General features: G+C 44.2%; 3 protein-coding genes across 3 annotated transcripts in view; 2 read left to right on the forward strand and 1 right to left on the reverse strand.

The window, feature by feature from the left end:
• LOC132571228 (zinc finger protein 345-like) overlaps nt 1-19,254 on the forward strand; it is a 279,214-nt gene that overhangs the window by 124,301 nt on the left and 135,659 nt on the right. The gene's annotated exons all lie outside the window — the stretch shown is intronic.
• The window catches only part of LOC132571316 (gastrula zinc finger protein XlCGF57.1-like), a 397,476-nt gene that overhangs the window by 70,392 nt on the left and 307,830 nt on the right, over nt 1-19,254 (forward strand). The window lies entirely within an intron of this gene.
• The window catches only part of LOC132571230 (zinc finger protein 420-like), a 170,565-nt gene that overhangs the window by 35,172 nt on the left and 116,139 nt on the right, over nt 1-19,254 (reverse strand). The window lies entirely within an intron of this gene.

Genomic DNA, 19,254 nt, shown 5'->3' on the forward strand with positions numbered 1-19,254 from the left:
CAAAGCATAGTGGGAGATGAACGTGGATGGAGAGGACCATGATGCAGCAGAGCAAATGTCCTCTAAGGAGACGCTCTCCAGGAAGGCCGAGGAGGTTGAGACCGCTCTAGTCGAATGAGCCTTGAGACCCTCAGGTAAAGGTTGCTTAGCAACCTCATAGCACAACCGAATTGCATTGGATACCCACTTAGAGAGTCTCTGGGTAGAAATTTTACACCCTCTGTGGGGATTGCCGTAGGCCACAAACAAGTTAGGGTCCTTACAGAAGGGTTGTGTGTGAGAGGGGTAAAAGGACAAAGCCTGTCTGACATCGAGAGTGTGTAGAGCTTTTTGTCCAGAATCTTTAGGTTCAGGGAGAAACGTGGGTAATGAAGTAGAACTCAAAAGATGAAATTTCGAAACAACTTTTTGGAGGAAGGCCAGATCTGCCCTTAGGACCACCTTGTTCCTGTGAAAAACTGTATAAGGAGGGTCAGAGCAGAACGCACACAAGTCACTAGCTTGCTTGCCAGAGGTGAGTGCAACCAACAGGGCAGTCTTCCAGGAAAGAAGGTTGAGATCAATGATAGCTAAGGGCTCAAACAGGTTTCTGTCAAGCATCGATATTTCTCAATAAATAGTCTTTTGTTATTAAATCAAAAGTTGCTTTATTGTAGAAACTCAGAAGCTTTACCAAGGACACAATCCTTGGAAGTAATAACGTATACAGTGGTACATAGTTACTATATAGAATAACTTCAAAAGGTATCTCCCTTTCTAACACTTCTCTGAGACCAGATAAGGATTGTCTGTGTGAATCTGTGGGAGAGGCGCCTCACAGCTTTACCAGCCAGGCTGCAGCGTAAACATCTTTGGACTTAATAGATTTATTACTTGCTCAAAGGTTGAAAGGAGAGGGTGGTGGTGGTAGAGACTGGTGACCTGCTCTTTGTCTAAGGAACCATCACGGCACACTGAAATATGCATGCTTGACATCCTGCCCCCCCTAAAGCGTTCTCTGGGGTTTAGAAGGATATTTTGCATAGAATTTTTTAATCAGCTCTGGCACTCTCACATTTGAGCTATCTACCCACTTACCATGGGCTACAGAGAAATGTTTCCATTTAATCAGAAAATACAAGACACCCCGCTTCAGCTTAGCATCTAAGATTTCTTTTACTTCATGGTGATTCTGATCCCCAACTGGAATAGGTTCTGGAACTTGGGGTCGGGGATGCCAAGACGTGGCTCCAGGATCTCTCTGAAGTAAACTGCAATGAAAGATGGGGTGTATCTTACTAAACAGTTTAGGCAATTCAAGTTCCACGGTTACTTTATTGATTACTCGCTTAATATGGAACTGTTTCAAAAACTTGTACGCCAATTTTTTAGATGGTTGTGGTAAAGGCGAGTTCTTTGTTGACAGAAACAAAGGGCGGGCGAGGCAGTTGGCCCCTTTCCTAGAGCGGCAGGACCTAGTGATGGTGATCCATGCGACGGTCACCTCAAGATTGGACTACTGTAACGCTCTCTACATGGGGCTGCCTCTATACCGGACCCGGGAGCTACAGCTAGTGCAGAATGCGGCAGCCAGGCTGCTACTTGGTCTTCCAAGATGGAGGCATATACGGCCTGGGCTGCGCGGACTGCACTGGCTGCTGATTGTATACCGGATTCGGTACAAAGTGCTGGTCATAACCTTTAAAGCCCTATATGGCCAAGGACCGACCTACCTGAGGGACCGTCTCTCCCCATATGAGCCCCAGAGAGCACTGAGGTCAGTAGGTAAAAACAAACTGAATATCCCTGGGCCAAAAGAAGTAAAACTGCAAAGCACCCGCACTCGGGCCTTTTCCGCCGCAGCCCCACAAGACCGCCCTCTTCAAACAGGTGTTCACTAATGATGGTATCAATGTTTACTGCTAAATTAATAATGCTTACTGCCACTGTTAGTCTAGGAATGTTTTAATCACTGATTGGTTTTAATGTGTTCTTAATGTTTTATTATTGTATTGTTCATTTTAAATGTTGTAAGCCGCCCTGAGCCTGCTCTGGCGGGGGAGGGCGGGATATAAATAAAATTTTACATTACATTACATTACACAGTGTCCCCCACCTTAAAGTCCCAAGCGGGTGAATGGTGTTTATCATAATGTTTTTTGTACGTTTCTTTGGCTGCTTCCAGGTTCTCCTGGATATTACTCCAAGTTTTCCCCAACTTTCCCCACCATTGTTCAAAAGTTGATGGTACATCTGGTATCACTCCCCCTGGCAACTGTGGGAATGGCTTTCCCTCATACCCGTTCACTATCAAAAATGGGAAGGTTTTAGTGGAACTATGTATGCTGTTATTATATCCATATTTGGCAGACGGGAGGAGGTCTACCCAATTTGACTGTTGATAATTCAGAAAGCACCTCAAATATTGTTCCAGAAGAGCGTTCACCCTCTCCGTCTGTCCTTCCGTCTGCAGGTAATATGCAGAGCTTAATCCCTGCTCAATCCCAGTCAGTTTACAAAACTCCCGCCAGAAGTTGGCAACGAACTGAAAGCCCCAGTCACTAATTAACTTGTCCAGAAATGAGTGTAGTTTCACCACGTGTTGGAAAAATAACTGTGCCAATTTTTTAGTCGTATTTGTGTGCACGGAATGAAATAGGCTTGTTTGGAAAATGTGTCCACTACTACAAGAATTACGGTCCTTCCCTGAGAAGGGGAAAGCTCTACAATGAAATCCAATGAGACTATCGACCATGGTCTGGTTGCTGTCTCTAAGGGTTGTAACAACTCAGGGGTTTTTCCTCCTTTTGGCCATTAAGCATATCGGACATGAAGCAACATAATCGGAAATATCTTTCTTCATAAACGGCCACCAAAATTGTCTGTTTAGTAAGTGCAGGGTTTTTACATATCCAAAGTGCCCAGAGAGTTTACTGTCATGACAAAACTGAAGTACCTCTTTTTGAAGACTCTCTGGCACGTAGAGTTTGCTGTCCTTGTACCAGAACCCTCCTTCACCTTTCTTTACCCCTTCGGGTATGGCGTCTCCTTCTTTTTCCACTTCAACAACCAGTCTCTCCCCTCCCCCTTTTCGTTCAATTTCTCACACTTCGCTTTCGAGCGTGTGGTTACAGTTTCCTGCAATTGGCTAGGGGATATGAGAGAATCGATTACCTCCTCCCTTTGGCTATTATGCTAAGGAAGTATCGATAAAGCATCCGCTAAAAAGTTCTTAGATCCAGGGATGTGTTTTAACTCGAAATCAAAGTTGGCAAAGAAGCCTGCCCACCTAATTTGTTTCTCAGTTAGTTTCCTGCGTCTCATTAGGGCTTCCAGGTTCTTATGGTCTGCCCATATTTCAAAGGGGACTCTCGCTCTTTCTAGCCAAGACCTCCAGGTTTTTAAAGCGAAAGTCACTCCAAAAGCCTTTTATCCCATACTGACCAATTCCTCTGTTCCTGAGAAAACTTTTTTTGAAATGTATGCACATGGTTTGAGGGCCCCCTCCTCATCTGTGGGGGCTGCATGAGAATTGCCCCCACAGCGACGTCGCTGGCATCACATTGAACCACGAAGGGTTTTAATTCATTGGGGTGAATCAAAATAGGCTCACTGGTAAACAACCTTTTCAGTTTATTGAATACTTCCTCACACTTGGTTGTCCACTCTAATTTAGCACCTGGACGTTTGGCGTCCGGACCCTCCCCTTTCGTTTTGAGAAGGTCCGTTAAAGGGAGTATGGTGTGAGCAAACCCCTGTATGAAATTACAGTAAAAGTTCGCAAATCTGATGAATGTTTGGAGCTGTCTATGTGTCCTCAGGAGTTCCCAATCTAATACGGCTTTTATTTTGGCCGGGTCCATAGCCAATCCCTTCCCAGACACTCTGTAACCCAAGTAGTCCAACTCCGTCTGGTTGAATTCACACTTGAACAGTTTGGCATACAATTGATGCTTGTACAGGGTCTTTAAGACTTCTCTGACTAGTCTCACGTGAGATGGTAGGTCATTGGAATAATAATTATATCATCCAGGTACACCACCACCCCCTTGTACAAGTATTTTCATAATACTTCATTGATAAAATTCATAAAAACGCCAGAGGCACCTTGTAATCCGAATGGCATGACTAAGTATTCAAACTGTCCCATCGGCATGTTAAACGCCGTCTTTCATTCATCCCCCTCCTTTATGCGCACTCAGAAGTATGCATCTCGCAAGTCCAACTTGGTGAAAATCTTTCCCTTTGACACAGTGCTTAGTAAACCCTTTATTAAGGGTATGGGGTACGCATTTGAGGTTGAAATCGTGTTGATCCCCCTAAAATCTGTGCAAAGCCCCCCATCCTTCTTCTTCCTAAAGAGCATGGGAGCGGCATGGGGTGCCGTGGCTGGCCTTATGAACCCCAGCTTTAAATTTTTGTCCAGAAACTTGCGCAGTTTTGCTTTCTCAGCCCACCCCATAGAATACAACTTGGCTCTTGGGAGGCTTTGCCCTGGAATTAATTCTGTGGCACAGTCAGTGTCTCGGTGTGGCAGAAGCTTCAACCAGCGACACCTCTCAGCGCAGGTTGTCCCCGTTTCCCGCCAGCTTGTCTTCCCAGACGTCTTCTCCCAACTCATCCACTACAATAATCTCTTCCTCTCGTGGAGTTGCTGACACCGAGCTGCCTTTTGCCGGTTCCTTTTACCGGTCAGCTGCACCCACCCCACCAACGTGGTAGGGCGAGCCTGTTGGAGGGCTCAATCCAGCATGCTTGTGTTCAGGCCCCGCTGGAATTGCTCTATCTTCATTTGCTCGTTCCACCCCCGCACTTTGGCCGCAATTGCTCGGAATTCAGCCGCGTACTCTCTTACGGCCTTGGACCCTTATTGCAGGTCTCGTAGGGCAGTGAGGGCTCGGGTCTCCTGCAGCGGGTCTTCATACTGGGTCAGCAGGGCTCGTAGAAATGCCAACACAGTGTCTAGTTCGGGGCTTCTGGTCTCATATAAATTCATGTACCACCTCTTAGCTGCTCCTTTCAGCTTCGATCATAAGTAATCCACTCTGCTGAATTCATCGGGGAAGGTGTTCCCCCAATAGAACATAAAGCTATTGGCTTGCGTAGAGAAGTACTCCACCTCTTTGGGGTCCCCATCAAAGGTGGCATCCAGCTCGCGGCCCCTTCCGTAGTCGTGTGGCGGTTACAGTAGCCAGGGTTGTTGTGACACTGGAGGCAGAGGTGGCTGTCCTCCTCTCGGCCCGAAATCCCGAGGGTCTGGGTTTTGGTCCTCCTCCTCCTCCTCTCCTGGATCCGGGTCAGGGCATGGTTCCTCTCTCTCATCCTGACCATTCCCACCACTCGCCTCCGAGGTGCCCTGGTCATTGTCATCTCCCATCCTCGAGCGTAGGGAGGGCAATGCCAGAATCGCCTCTCTCCCAGCGGGTGCTTCATCCATTAATTGGTGGATCTTCTGGGCCCCCACACTTTGGGGATGATGAATAGTCGCTGTATGTGCAGCGGGGACCCTCGCCCTGCCACTCTCTGAGCATTGAGTACATGCCACGGAGGTTGCCGGGTCTTTGTTCCTTACCAATCGGTTGTTCTGGGTTGTCGGGGGCTTCTCCGTTAACTAGAGCTCTCTCCGCCATAGGATTAGAAAGTCTCTAGTTCGGTTACGTCTCCAAGTAAGATTACTTCCAAAATGTCAAGCATCGATATTTCTCAATAAATAGTTTTTTGTTATTAAATCAAAAGTTGCTTTATTGTAGGAACTCAGAAGCTTTACCAAGGACACAATCCTTGGAAGTAATGATGTATACAGTGGTACATAGTTACTATATAGAATAACTTCAAAAGGTTATCATGCAGATGCAGCTTGAGTCATGGGTTCAAAGGTTACTACACAGTATCTATTTTATTACTAAGGAATTTAGGCTATTTAAAAAGATCACCCTTTCTCACACTTCTATGAGAACAGATAAGGACTGTCTGTGTGAATCTGTGGGAGAGGCGCCTCACAGCTTTACTAGCCAGGCTGCAGCGTAAACATCCTTGGACTAGATAGATTTATTACTTGCTCAAAGGTTGAAAGGAGAGGAGGGGTGGTAGAGACTGGTGACCTGCTCTTTGTCTAAGGAACCATCAGGGCACACCGAAATATGCATGCTTGACAGTTTCATAAGTTGTGCCAGAACTAGTGACAGTCTCCAAATGGGCACAATAGGTTTAACAGGAGGGTGAAGGTGTAACATGCCCCTGAGGAATGATTTGGACAGTCTATGGGAGAAAACAGTCTGACCGTCGACAGGCTTATGAAAAGCCGAGATGGCTGAAAGATGAATCTTCAAAGAGGAATAAATGAGTCCAGAAACTTGTAATGACAGAAGATATTTTAAGATCGAAGGGAGAGGCATAGTCTCTGGATCAAATTGTTGAGAAAGCGCAAAAGAACAGAAGCGCTTCCATGTACACTGGTATGAACGTCTTGTAGAGGGTTTCCTGGCATTTAGGATAGCCTGCGCAACATCTAATGGCAAGTCTATGGCCATATTCTCCATGCTGTGAGCCCCAGGATCTGGGGGTTGGGGTGCCATATCTGGCCCTGATTCTGGGTGAGGTCGTCTGCCAAAGGAAGGCGATGGTAGGTGTGATGAGACAGCTGAAGGAGTCTCGTGAACCACAGTTGCCGTGGCCACCATGGCATTATTAGGATACAATCTGTACCATCCCAAATGATCTTGAGAAGCGATCGAGTAATTAGGGGAGTTGGGGGCAAAGGTAATGTAGTGGTCCTTTCCAAACATGAAGAAAAGCATAGTTGCTTCTCCTGGAGTAAAAGCGATGGCATTTTGAGTTGGCCCTTGTTGCAAAGACATCTACTCATGGAACCCTGAAGCATGCGAAGATGCAATGCAGATAGCGTAGATTGAGGAGCCATTTGTGGTCATCCAGGTGAATCCTGCTGAGGGAGTCGGCCAACACATTCTCTATCCCTGGCAAATGGACGGCAGTCAGGTAGATGTCGTTCCTGATGCACCACTCCCACAGGGCTATGGCTAATCGACATAGACGGGCAGACTTGGTCCCGCTCTGCCTGTAGCCATGTTGTCCATTGTAATCTGAACATGTTGGTCAGTTAAAGACGGGAGGAAGGACTGAAGAGCCCTGTGAACAGCAATAAGTTCCAGACAGTTTGTGTGCATGGTGCTCTCTGAGACAGTCCACAGACCTCTGACAGTCTTGTCCTCTAAGTGGGCTCCCCATCCCCACTTGGAGGCATCTGTAGTTACAACTGCAGAAGGAGGGGGAAGAACAAAAGGCATTCCACAGAGCAGGTTGTTCGGAATGGTCCACCAGAAAAGGGAGAGTAGAACTCTCTGAGGTACAGTAAGGATGGTGATCTGAGGTTGTATGTAAGGGTGGTAGGCACGAACAAGCCAGAGCTGGAGGAGCCACATATGCAGTCTGGCAAAATGGAGTACCGAAGTAGTTGCAGTCATGAGGCCCAAAAGACATTGAATGATGATTGCAGGTTGTGTCAGAGAAAGTATGACATCCTAGGCCAACGATAGAATAGTTTGAGCCTGATCCAAGGGAAGAAAGACGAGGTGAGTACATGTGCAAAGACGAGCACCTATCAATTGTAGATTCTGTGTTGGGGTGAGATGAGACTTGGTAATGTTCACACACAGGCCCAAGGAGGCCAGAAGAGAAAGGGTCATTTTGAGATTCTTCACAAGTTGATGTGCTTTAGGGGCGATTATCAACCAATCATCTATGTACGGGAAAACAGAGACGCTGCGAAGACTCAGGGTAGCCGCCACCACTGCCATGCATTTCGTGAACACTCTCGGAGCAGTGGACAGCCCGAAAGGAAGAGCTTAATACTGGAAATTATGTTGTCCCATGGTGAAACGCAGATATTTTTGGCGTTGAGGTCTGACGGTCACATGGAAATAGGCATCCTGGAGATCCAGGGAAGCCATCCATGAATCCTTAGGTATTAAGGGCAGGATCGATTGAACAGAGATCATTCTGATTTTTTTGTAGACTATCCGTTTGTTTAGTCTCCTGAGATCCAGAATGGGTCTCTTGCCCCCGTCCCTCTTGGGAACCAGAAAGTACCATGAATAGAAACCTGTTCTGCAGTGGTGATGGGGAACAGGCTGTATCACATCTTTTTGGAGCAAGTCCAAGATCTCTTGCTGGAGATGAAGAGATGGCAGCGTGGCAATGAAGTGGTGATGGTGTGGGGGCAAAATGAACTCGATGGCGTAACCTAGACGAATTATGGTGAGCACCCAAGAGTCCGTGGTGATTGAATGCCAAGTCTGGTAGAAAGGGAAAAGTTTGGTCTGATAGAGAGAATCCAGCTGTCGAAAGGTGCAGGGAGCAAAGTCAAAGAGACTGCTTGCATGGTAGAGTAGACTTCTTGGCTTGTTGAGAACGTGATTTCTGGTGGAAAAGCTGCTTGGATTGAGGGGCTTTCCGCTTCCACTATTCAGACTGTTTTAGAGAGCGTTGATGCCTTTGATATGCTGGTTTCCAAGGTCTCGGCTGGTTTGACTGCTGTGGAACAGGTTGAGTGACTCCAAGCTGCTTAGCTCTCTTATGGCTGTCATCAACAGATGTGAGAATCTCAACAGTGGAGGTGTGAAATAGTCCAAGATCATCAAAGGGAAGGTCCTTGATTTTCTGCTTGTTATCTGATTGCAGATTTGTGGATCGGAGCCAGGCATGGCGCCTTAACGCAACCGAGGATGTGAAAACTCTAGAAGAGCACAAAATAGCATGCCTGATGATATTTATTTGCTGCTTAGACACTCTGGAGAGTTCAGAAACTAAGCTGGAAGCCACCCTCTGAGAAGTCTCCAGGAGAAAAGGGTGTGAATTGGTTAGCAAGATTGAAGGTATAGGCGGAGAAGTAAGCCAAGTAATTATTGACTTTAGAGATGGTAGAGGCAAGATTGTAAATTTTGTGGGCTAGAGTGTCCAACTTACATCCCTCACAATCTGGTGGTGTAGGATGTCTTGAAGGTTTTGCTTTAAATGCACAATGGACAATAATGGAATTTGGATGTGAGACCAAAAATTTTGATTCTGGAGCATGGATCCTATAGAAGGAATCAAAACGCTCCGAAGTAGGTGGAACAGAGGCAGGTTTGTCCCAAGCCTCACGAAGTCCTTCCAAATGCACTGGTAGCATAGGTAGAAGTGATCCAGTAGGAAAATCAGCCTGAACTAGATCATGCACTACATCTGAAATCTTAGGTGAGTCCAATGGGAGAGTCACATTCAGGGCCTCAGCCGTACTGGTGATGACGTTGAGATAGACTTTAGATCTATCAGACAGGGAAAGACGGTTTGGTCAAGTAGTGTCAGAGCCGGGGAACCCGGTGGATGTTCAGAATCGGAAGTGCATGAACTTTCATTCTCGGATTCAGAGTTGTCTGGGTCCCGAGGAGGTGTGTTGGGTGTAGTTGGTCCAGCCTCAGAGTCCTCTCTACAAGGAATAGTATTAGAGGGCGAGGTTTGAACCAGAGGCTTAGGTTGTGATGGCAGAGTGCTCGAAGTCGTGGCAGGTACCGCAGGCATAGTAGAGCAAGTTGGAGCATAATAGAATCGAAGATTTATGTCCCGAATCTGAGTGTTTAGACGTTCCCTTGTTGGACTTATGCTTTTTAAGGGATTGAACAGTAGCTGACGCAGCCGAATCTCCCGCTCGATGTGGGGGAGGTGGTGAATCGGAACGAGGCATGGCCCGGAGAGTTTTTTCAAGCAGAAAACTTTGGAGCCTTGCTGCTCGATTTTTTCATGCCTGTTTTCTGAAATTGGTGCAGTGTGGGCAGGTATCGACCCAATAAGCTTCACCCAAGCAAAAAAGGCAATGAGAATGTCCGTCGGAAGTAGGGATTTTAGTCCCACACCTCCAGCATTTTTTAAAAGTAGTTTTCCCTTCCATACACTCCGGACAAGGACAGGGAAGGGAGGGGAAAAAGAAAAAGGAAAGCACAGAAATAAGGACTCTCTTGTTTGTTTGTTTGTTTTTAGGATGAAGAAAGAAGAAAATGAAGAAAATAAAAGAAGGAATACAATAGCACAGGTGGAAAAAACGAGCTGAGGAGAAGGGAATGCAGCAAGGTAAGTGTTGTCTGAGCGGCGGTTAGGAAGAAACTGAGTGGGAGGGGCGCCTTCTGCTTGCTCCAGGCATGCGCAGTCAATGCCTGCTCCCCAGGGCAAGCGGGAGAGCACGCTAAAAAACGCTCTAGGCGAGCTATTGGAGACTCCGAGGTATGGATCTGTTGCCAGAGGCAAGACCCATGTGTGGGACTGCACAGAGACCACGATGAAGATCTTCAGGAATCAAGGCAGACCCAAGAGGCAGAAAGGAAGCCACACAGTCCAGAAGAAGACCGTAGATTTATACCCCACCCTTCTCTCTGAATCAGAGTCTCAGAGCGGCCTACAATCTCCTTTATCTTCTTCCCCCACAACAGATACCCTGTGAGGTGGGTGGGGCTGAGAGAGCTCTCCCAGAAGCTGCCCTTTCAAGGACAACTCCTGCGATAGCTATGGCTGGCCAAGGCCATCCCAGCAGCAGCAAGTGGAGGAGCAGAGAATCAAACCCAGTTCTCCCAGATAAGAGTTTGCACATTTAACCACTACACCAAACTGGAGATAAACCTATTCCTTGTCAAGGAGGGGATCTCTGTGAAGTAATTCACACGTTGGAGGAAATGTACAAATGCTTGGGAGTGTGGAATGAACTTCTCAGATTGAACCCAATATAACATCCATTTGTGAATGCACATTGAAAAGAGCATCCATTAATGTGAGTGTGGAAAGAGCTGCCTTAGCAGAGCTCCTTAAACATCAAATATGAACATATGAAGCTGCCTTATACTGAATCAGACCCTTGGTCCATCAAAGTCACTATTGTCTTCTCAGACTGGCAGAAGTTCTCCAGGGTCTCAAGCTTAGGTTTTTCACACCTATTTGCCTGGACCCTTTTTTGGAGATGCCAGGGATTGAACCTGGGACCGTCTGCTTCCCAAGCAGATGCTCTACCACTGAGCCACCGTCCCTCCCCCATCAACGAACATTATCGTTTCTCAGACTGTGCTGAGAGTTTCTCAGAGAAATCAGACCTCATTAAACACCAAAGTATTCATTCAGGAGAGAAGCCATTAATTTGTTTTTATCGTATTTTATTGTTTTATCATATGTTGTACTCCGCCCTGAGCCCTACAGGGAATGGGTGGAATAGAAATATACTAAAATAAATAAATAAAATTTGTTCAGAGTGGAATTATATCTTCTGATAGAAGACAGGGAAATCTACATTCCCTAAGGAACAATATAAGTTTTCAGTGTGGAAGGTATTTTAAATACAGATCACAGCTCCTTGTACACCAAAGAATACACACAGGGGAGAAACCTTTTGAATGCTCAGAGTGTGAAAAAAGATCCAGTCACAGATGTATTCCAACACACCTAAGATTCCACACAAGGGAGTGACCTTTTGAGTGCTAAGAGTGTGAGAGAATTGGTCACAGACATACTCTTCAACAGCATCTAAGAACCCACATGGGGAGAAACCTTTTAAATGTTCAGACTGTGGGAAAAGATTAATTCAACATGGCAATTTTGTAACCTCAGCTTGTGGGCTCAGTGGGACAGAACTTGGAATGAATTTTGCAATAATTCAAAGATAATAAAATGTCTTTACATTTCACTTAACATCCTATCATGTAACAATAACATAGTAAAATGTCAAGACAGTGTGCAACTCCAATAAAAAAGGCCAATACTATGCTGAGAATTATTAGGAAGGGAATTGAAAACAAATCAGCCAGTATCATAATGTCCCTGAATAAACTGATGGTGCGACCTCATTTGGAGTACTGTGTACAATTCTGGTCACCGCACCTCAAAAAAGATATAAGCATCAGGAAAAGTGCAGAAAAGGGCAACTAGAATGATTAAGGGGTTGGAACACTTTTCCTGTGAAGAAAGCTTAAAACATTAGGGTTTGTAGAATCTTTCGGGCTCAAGTGCCGTGTTCTACTGGAGAAAGTTTTCCTTCCAGACATTTCGTTCTCAGCTGCAGAGAACCTCAGTGGCGTTGCAGCCGGAGCAGGCACTTGGGGCTCTTTAGCTTGAAGAAACATTGACTGAGGGGTGACATGATAGAGGTCTACAAGATTATGCATGGGATAGAAACGGCAGTACAGTACAATAACTCATTGGCCGTTTTCGCACTAGCGTTTGCTCCGGCGTAGCACCCCATTTACCTCCGGATCTTTTCCTGGTTTTCGCACCTGTTGCTCCGGCGCTGCGGTTTGCTCCGGCGCTGCAGGGGTTTCACGCCGGAGTATCTAGATCCACCTCCTTCCGGAGTTTTTGAAAACCTCCGGATCCACACCGGATCCACTCCTCGGAGTGGACACTCAATGAAATTGCTGAGCAGTCGGGTTATAACAAATAAAAGGAAGTACTTCTTCATCCAAAGGGTGATTAACACATGTAATTCACTGCCACAGAAGGTGGTGGCAGCTACAAACATAGACAGCTTTAAGAGGGGACTGGATGAACATATGGAGCAGAGGTCCATCAGCAGCTAATAGCCACAGGGTATAGATGGAGCTCTCTGTCTGAGATAGTGATGCTCTGTATTCTTGGTGCTTTGTGGGGAGGCAACAGTGGAAGGGCTTCTAGTGTCCTGGCCCCACTGGTGGACCTCCTGAAGGCACCTGGGCTTGGGATTTTTTTTGGCCACTGTGTGACAGAGTGTTGGACTGGATGGGCCATTGGCCTGATCCAACATGGGTTCTCTTATGTACTTTGTAACACAACAGGGGTTACAATAGCTCTCTACGATAGTTAATAACCTTTATGCTGGTACTCTGTACTGGTCCATACCCACTCATTTGTATTATTCGGGTTGCCTCACTCCTTCATTCTTTCCCCTTTTTATCTACTGTGAAACCACAAAGTAGTCATTTTCAAGACAGCCATGGTGAGGTATTTTATTTATCTCCCTACCTGTCTTTTATTTATCTCCCTACCTACCCTACCTCCCTACCTCCAAGGAAATCAAAGCAGTATACATGTTTCTTTTTAAAATTAATATTTATTGTTTTATATTTTCACATACAGCACAAGCACCAACCAAGAAAATAAAACAAGTAATCTGACTGAAGGAGAGTTGGTTTTTATACCCCACTCTTCACTCCCCAGAGGAGTCTCAAAGCAGCTTACAATCACCTACCCTTCCTCTCCTCACATCAGACACCCTGTGAAGTAGGTGGGACTGAGAAAGCTCTGAGAGAACTGTGACTGACCCAAGGTCACCAAGTTGACTGATAACTTCCTATATAAATAATTATCCACAATGAAAAACCCAAAGCATGAACATATCTAAACAAACAAAAAAGCATGAGAGAAAGAAAAATAAAATGAGGGGGAGAGTTTCCATCCAATTTGGTTATAATTTAACATAAATGTATTAAATCCATTTCTGAATGATAATAGACTTTAATATGATTCAGTACCTTAGTCAAATTTTCAAATAAGTGTCTCCATTCCATCCAATTAAAAACATTTTTAAAAGTTTTATTACAGAAATTCCATTAAATTATGAAACAATTCCAAATTATCCTAAAGTTGTCTTAATTTTTTCTCCCCTGCATTAATCTAATTTTGTTTGTCAATTTTTCAAGTGCCACTATGTTTCTTAATTTAGAGTCCCACTGATCCAAGGAAATTTTTTTAGCATTCTACCAACACTGGGCAATAAGCATCCAAGTTACAACTAAAATAATTTTTTTTTGTTTAAACTGAGAATTTTTATTGACATAAAAATTAAGCAGGGCTAATTCAACAGTAGGGTTATTTTGCCAATTTCTGTAAATACTGATTTCCAAAAATTTGCTATAATTGGGCAGAGTCACCACATAGGTAAATATATCCTTAATTCACCACCCCTTCTCCAGCAATTTTTATTCACTATTTTCATTAAATGGGGGGTCAAATACCAACTTTGAAACGCCTTTAATGCATGCTCTTGGACTTCTCTTGACACTGATTTATAAAAGAATGCTGAAATATTTGTTTCTAATTCTTGTCATTAAATTTAGTATTTAATTCTACTTCACAGTTCTTTTTAATAAAAATATGGAGCACAGGTCCATCAGTGGCTATTAGCCACAGTGTATGTGTGTATATAAAATTTTCTGCCACTGTGTGACACAGAGTGTTGGACTTGATGGGCCGTTGGCCTGATCCAACATGGCTTCTCTTATGTTCTTATGATGCTCTGTATTTGTAATTACTTGGGAGGGGCAACAGTGTGAGGACTTCTAGTGTCCTGGCCCCACTGATGGACCTTCTGATGGCACCTAGGTTTTTTGGCCACTGTGTGACACAAAGTGTTGGACTTGATGGGCCTTTGGCCTGATCCAACACGGCTTCTCTTATGTTCTTATGTTCTTATGCACCAGAATTTATCCTTAATAATATTCTGTATATTTTAGTAATTAATATCCCCTCCTCTTTATATTTTGGATTAATTCTCAACAATTTAGTTAATGTCTATTTGATCTTTAACTTCCTTTTTTAAGAGGAAACTTACAATTTGATGTTTCATTAGCCATTTTGTCCCTTCCAAAATCCTTTCTTCAGTCCAGAATTGAGTACTATTATTTAATAGCATATTTGCATTCATTAAGTTTATTTGATTAAGAAAAGAGTATCTGCATCATGAACTATAATTTTTAACTGAAACAAATTTTGGGTGACACAAAATGGGCATCAGTGGGGAAATTTCTGGGTTCCATACCCTTTTCTATTTCTCCCATACCAGAATAGAGCCATAAATGTTGACAGTGAGTTTAATTTTCATTCTTCACACAAAGCATTATCAAATAATGAATATCCCCCATCTCTTTACACTTAAATCTAATTCTAGCTAATGTACTTCTTTAGAGAAGGATAAACAAGGGATTAAATGTCTCAAGTTATATGCATTATACTATAAAGAAATATTTGGAATGCATCCTCCTTCTTGAATAAGATGATACCTTAGAAGTTTTGCCATTCTTAAGTTCTTAGAATAAAAAAAAACCTGATTTAATTGCCAATCCTTCAAAATCTTCTCAAAAATTTGAGGTACCATATAGAAAAGATAATTTTGAAAGGACATGAAAAAGTAGTCACAGTTGTTTTCTGCTTTGCCCGCCTAATCAGATCCAATTGTACCTGCCTCCACAATGCTTTATAATTATATTGATACTTTAGGCTTTTTGGAATAGATATTCCAAGATATCTAAATTTTTAATGTACTAATAGCGTATTTAAACTGTGAGAAACTTTCAATTGAATTATAGGGGGAATGTTACAGCATATTAGATTTTGTAAAGTTTACCCTAAAGCCAGAAATTTAATTGAATTTGAAATTTTTCCTTTAGAGGTTGTATAGCTTCTGTCAAATTTGTGAGCGATAATATTTCATCTGCATACATTATTAACAGAGGTTATTTTTCTCCACATTTAACTCCTGTGATATCTTGAGTAGATCTTAAATTATTAGCTATGGGCTCCAAAGCAATATACATGTTTATCTCCTCCATTCATATTGTATTATTGTTCTATCATCTCTCAACAACATGAACAAGAGATACAATGAAGACAACAATAGTCAGTTTAATATGTTGATGAATCCAATAGCCTATCTCATTTCCATCTAAGGCACAGTTGACAGCCCCCAGCTCCTGGCAGGGGATCCCACACATTTTGGGGGGAGGGGTTTCTCCCCACCACTGGAAACCCCTCCCTCAAGCAGTGACATCCCCATGCAGCGTTGCTGACACTGGGCGTTTTCGCACTCACCTTCAGCCGGCGTGACCCCCCTCTTCACCGCGCAGGATCTGCGCGGATTTCGCACTAAATGCCGCGGAGCAGCCAGAAGAGCCGGAAACTCCCGTCGCAAAAGCCGTGCAAACGGAAACTGCTTTTTGGCGGTTTATGTTTGAGCGGCTTTTGCGCTGGGAGCTTCCGGCTCTTCCGGCTGCTCCGTGGCATTTAGTGCGAAATCCGTGCAGATCCTGCGCGGTGAAGAGGGGGGTCGCGCCGGTTGAAGGTGAGTGCGAAAACGCCCACTGAGTTTTGCCCTCAAAACATCCCGGTGTGATGACATCACTTCCACAACTCTAATCTAAGGTCCTAAGGATCATTCTCCCCCCTGCACCAAACTCCAGTAGCTTGTATTTCAAAATAATAAATGTTTTGAAATCAGCGGAAATTGCCAGTGGGAGTGGATGATGATCCTCCACTCCAATATTACCCAGCCTGCTTCCATTACTATATTTAGCTTCTATCTTATGCCCTGGCCTTGGAGAAAAAAACCAATTTGCTCCTGTTCGCTTGGAGGCCATTCTTATTTGCTCCAGGTGACTATACAAGAGGCTGTTTGCAACCATGACCCAATAAATCCATTCATTTTAGCTATTGGCCTATCCTGCCCTCATCTGGATGGCCCAGACTAGCCTGATCTCACCTGTAGTTTGGGTCAGCTCTGGCTAGTATTTGGTTGGGAGACCACCAAGGAAGTTTAGGGACCTGATGCAGAGGCAGGCAATGGCAAACCACTGCTGAATGTCTTTTGCCTTGAAAAACCTACAGGGTTGCCCTAAAACAGCAGGGACTTGACAATGCTTTCCGCCACCTCATTAGTTCATCTTAATATCTGTATTGTAGCTTTCAGTCCATCCTAATCTCGTTACCCTTGCAGCATCCCTTCCCCCAAACTGGCCTCCTTCGCCACCTGCAAAATTCTTTTGTAGTTATTTTAGCAGACATCTTCACTGTTTTTCCAGACTCTGAACTGATACTTTAAAAAAACAAACATTAAATGAACATTAAATGAAAATGCCCCCCTCCAGTGGCTTGACCACAACTACCACTTGTTTGCTGAAAAACAACATTCTCTCTGAGAAAATGCTAGGAAAGCTAAAGCTCAGTATGAGCTTAGGCTGGCCAAAGATGCTAAAAACAACCAAAAAAAGGGTTCTTATGTTCAGAGTAAGAAAAAGAGCAAGGACATGGTAGGCCCATTGCGAGGGCAAGAAAGTGAAATTGTAACAGGTAATGAAGAAAGGGCAGAACTGCTCAATTCCTACTTTTCCTCAGTCTTCTCTTCTGAGGAAAATGGTGCTCAACATGGCAAAAACAGAACATATAAGGAGGGCATGAAGTTCCAACCTAGGATCAGCATAGGGGTAGTACATAAACACCTAGTTTCTTTAAATGAAACTAAGTCCTCAGGGCCAGATGAATTGCATCCAAGGGTTCTAAAAGAGCTTGCGGATGTAATTTCTGAGCCTCTGGCTTTTACTTTTGAGAATTCTTGGAGAGCAGGAGAGGTGCATTGGAGATTGGAGGCGGGCAATTGTTGTCCCCATCTTCAAGAAGGGGAAAAAAGAGGATCCAGGTAACTACTGACCCGTCAGCTTGATGTCTCTTCCTGGAAAAGTTTTAGAACAAATCATCAGTCAGTCCTGGAACATTTAGAAAGAATGGATGTGATTACTAAGAGCCACCATAATTTTCTCAAGAACAAGTCATGTCAGACTAACCTGATCTCTTTTTTTGAGAAAGTGACTACCTTGCTGGTTCGGGGGAATGCTGTAGACATCATTTATCTTGATTTCAGTAAGGCTTTTAATAAGGTTCCACATACTATCTTTGTTGACAACTTGGTAAAATGTGGTTTGGCTCCTGTTACGGTTAGGTGGATCTATAACTGGTTGACAGATCGCACCCAAAGAGTGCTTGTAAATGTTTCCTCATCCTCTTGGAGAGGAGTGACAAGTGGAGTGCCTCAAGGATCTGTCCTGGGACCTGTTTTGTTTAACATCTTTATCAATTATTTGGATGAAGGAATAGAGGGAATGCTTATTAAATTTGCAGATTATACTAAATTGCAAACACAGAAGAAGACCGAAACAGGATACAGGCTGGAAAACTGGGCTAAAATCAATAAAATGAATTTTAACAGGGATAAAGTTCTGCATTTAGGTAGGAAAAATCCAATGCATGATTATAGGATGGGGGAGACTTGTCTTAGCAGTAGTATGTGCGAAAAGGATCTAGGGGTCTTAGTGGATCATACGCTGAACATGAGTCAACAGTGTGATGCGATGGCTAAAAAGGCAAATGCAATTTTGGGCTGTATCAACAGAAGTATAGTGTCCAGATCACGTGATGTGATGGTATCTCTTTACTCTGCTCTGGTAAGACCTCACCTAGAGTATTGTGTTCAGTTTTGGGCACCATATTTTAAGAAGGATATAGACAAGCTGGAACGGGTCCAGAGTAGGACGACGAAGATGGTGAGGGGTCTGGAGACCCAGTCCTATGAGGAAAGGCCGAAGGAGCTGGGGATGTTTAGCCTGGAGAGGAGGTGGCTGAGAGGTGATATGATCATCTTCAAGTACTTGAAGGGCTGTCCTATGGAGGATGGTGTGGAATTGTTTTCTGTGGCCCCGGAAGGTAGGACCAGAACCAATGGGTTGAAATTAAATCAAAAGAGTTTCCGGCTCAACATTAGGAAGAACTTCCTGACCGTTAGAGCGATTCCTCAGTGGAACAGGCTTCCTCGAGAGGTGGTGGGCTCTCCTTCCTTGGAGGTTTTTAAACAGAGGCTAGATGGCCATCTGACAGCAATGAAGATCCTGTGAATTTAGGGGGAAGTGTTTGTGAGTTTCCTGCATTGTGCAGGGGATTGGACTAGATGACCCTAGAGGTCCCTTCCAACTCTTTGATTCTATGATTCTACTTCTATGCGCACAGTAGGACTGTAGTGAGCCCCTGCAGTGAGAAGAGGGAATTCCATAAAAGCAGAAAGCATTACTGAACATTGATGTTCAAACGGCTCATGGATCTTTCCTGCGATTCTGGCCATCCATATTCAAACAGGGATGGAGGTTAATCAAGCACAGGGCTTTTCTTCTGGAAAACGAGGTGCCGGAACTCTCAAGAGGGAAATGAAGAAGAAACATATGGGTGCCCCTCAAACTTTTAAACATGTTTTGAGAATTTTGTTTCGACAAAGATTCTGGAACCCTGTTCCACTGCATTCTCCCGGGGGGGAAGCCCTGAGCAGACTGGTTTTTCTCACCTGCCCCTTTCCTTCCAACTGCTAAATTTCAGGAGCCTTCCCCAACTCACCCTCTGGAGATAAAGTGGCAGGACACAAAATTCAGCACATGCTCGACAAAGCTGCGTAGGTTTATA

This window comes from Heteronotia binoei, chromosome 5 (assembly GCF_032191835.1).
Source record: "Heteronotia binoei isolate CCM8104 ecotype False Entrance Well chromosome 5, APGP_CSIRO_Hbin_v1, whole genome shotgun sequence".
Classification (NCBI taxonomy): Eukaryota; Metazoa; Chordata; class Lepidosauria; order Squamata; family Gekkonidae; genus Heteronotia; species Heteronotia binoei.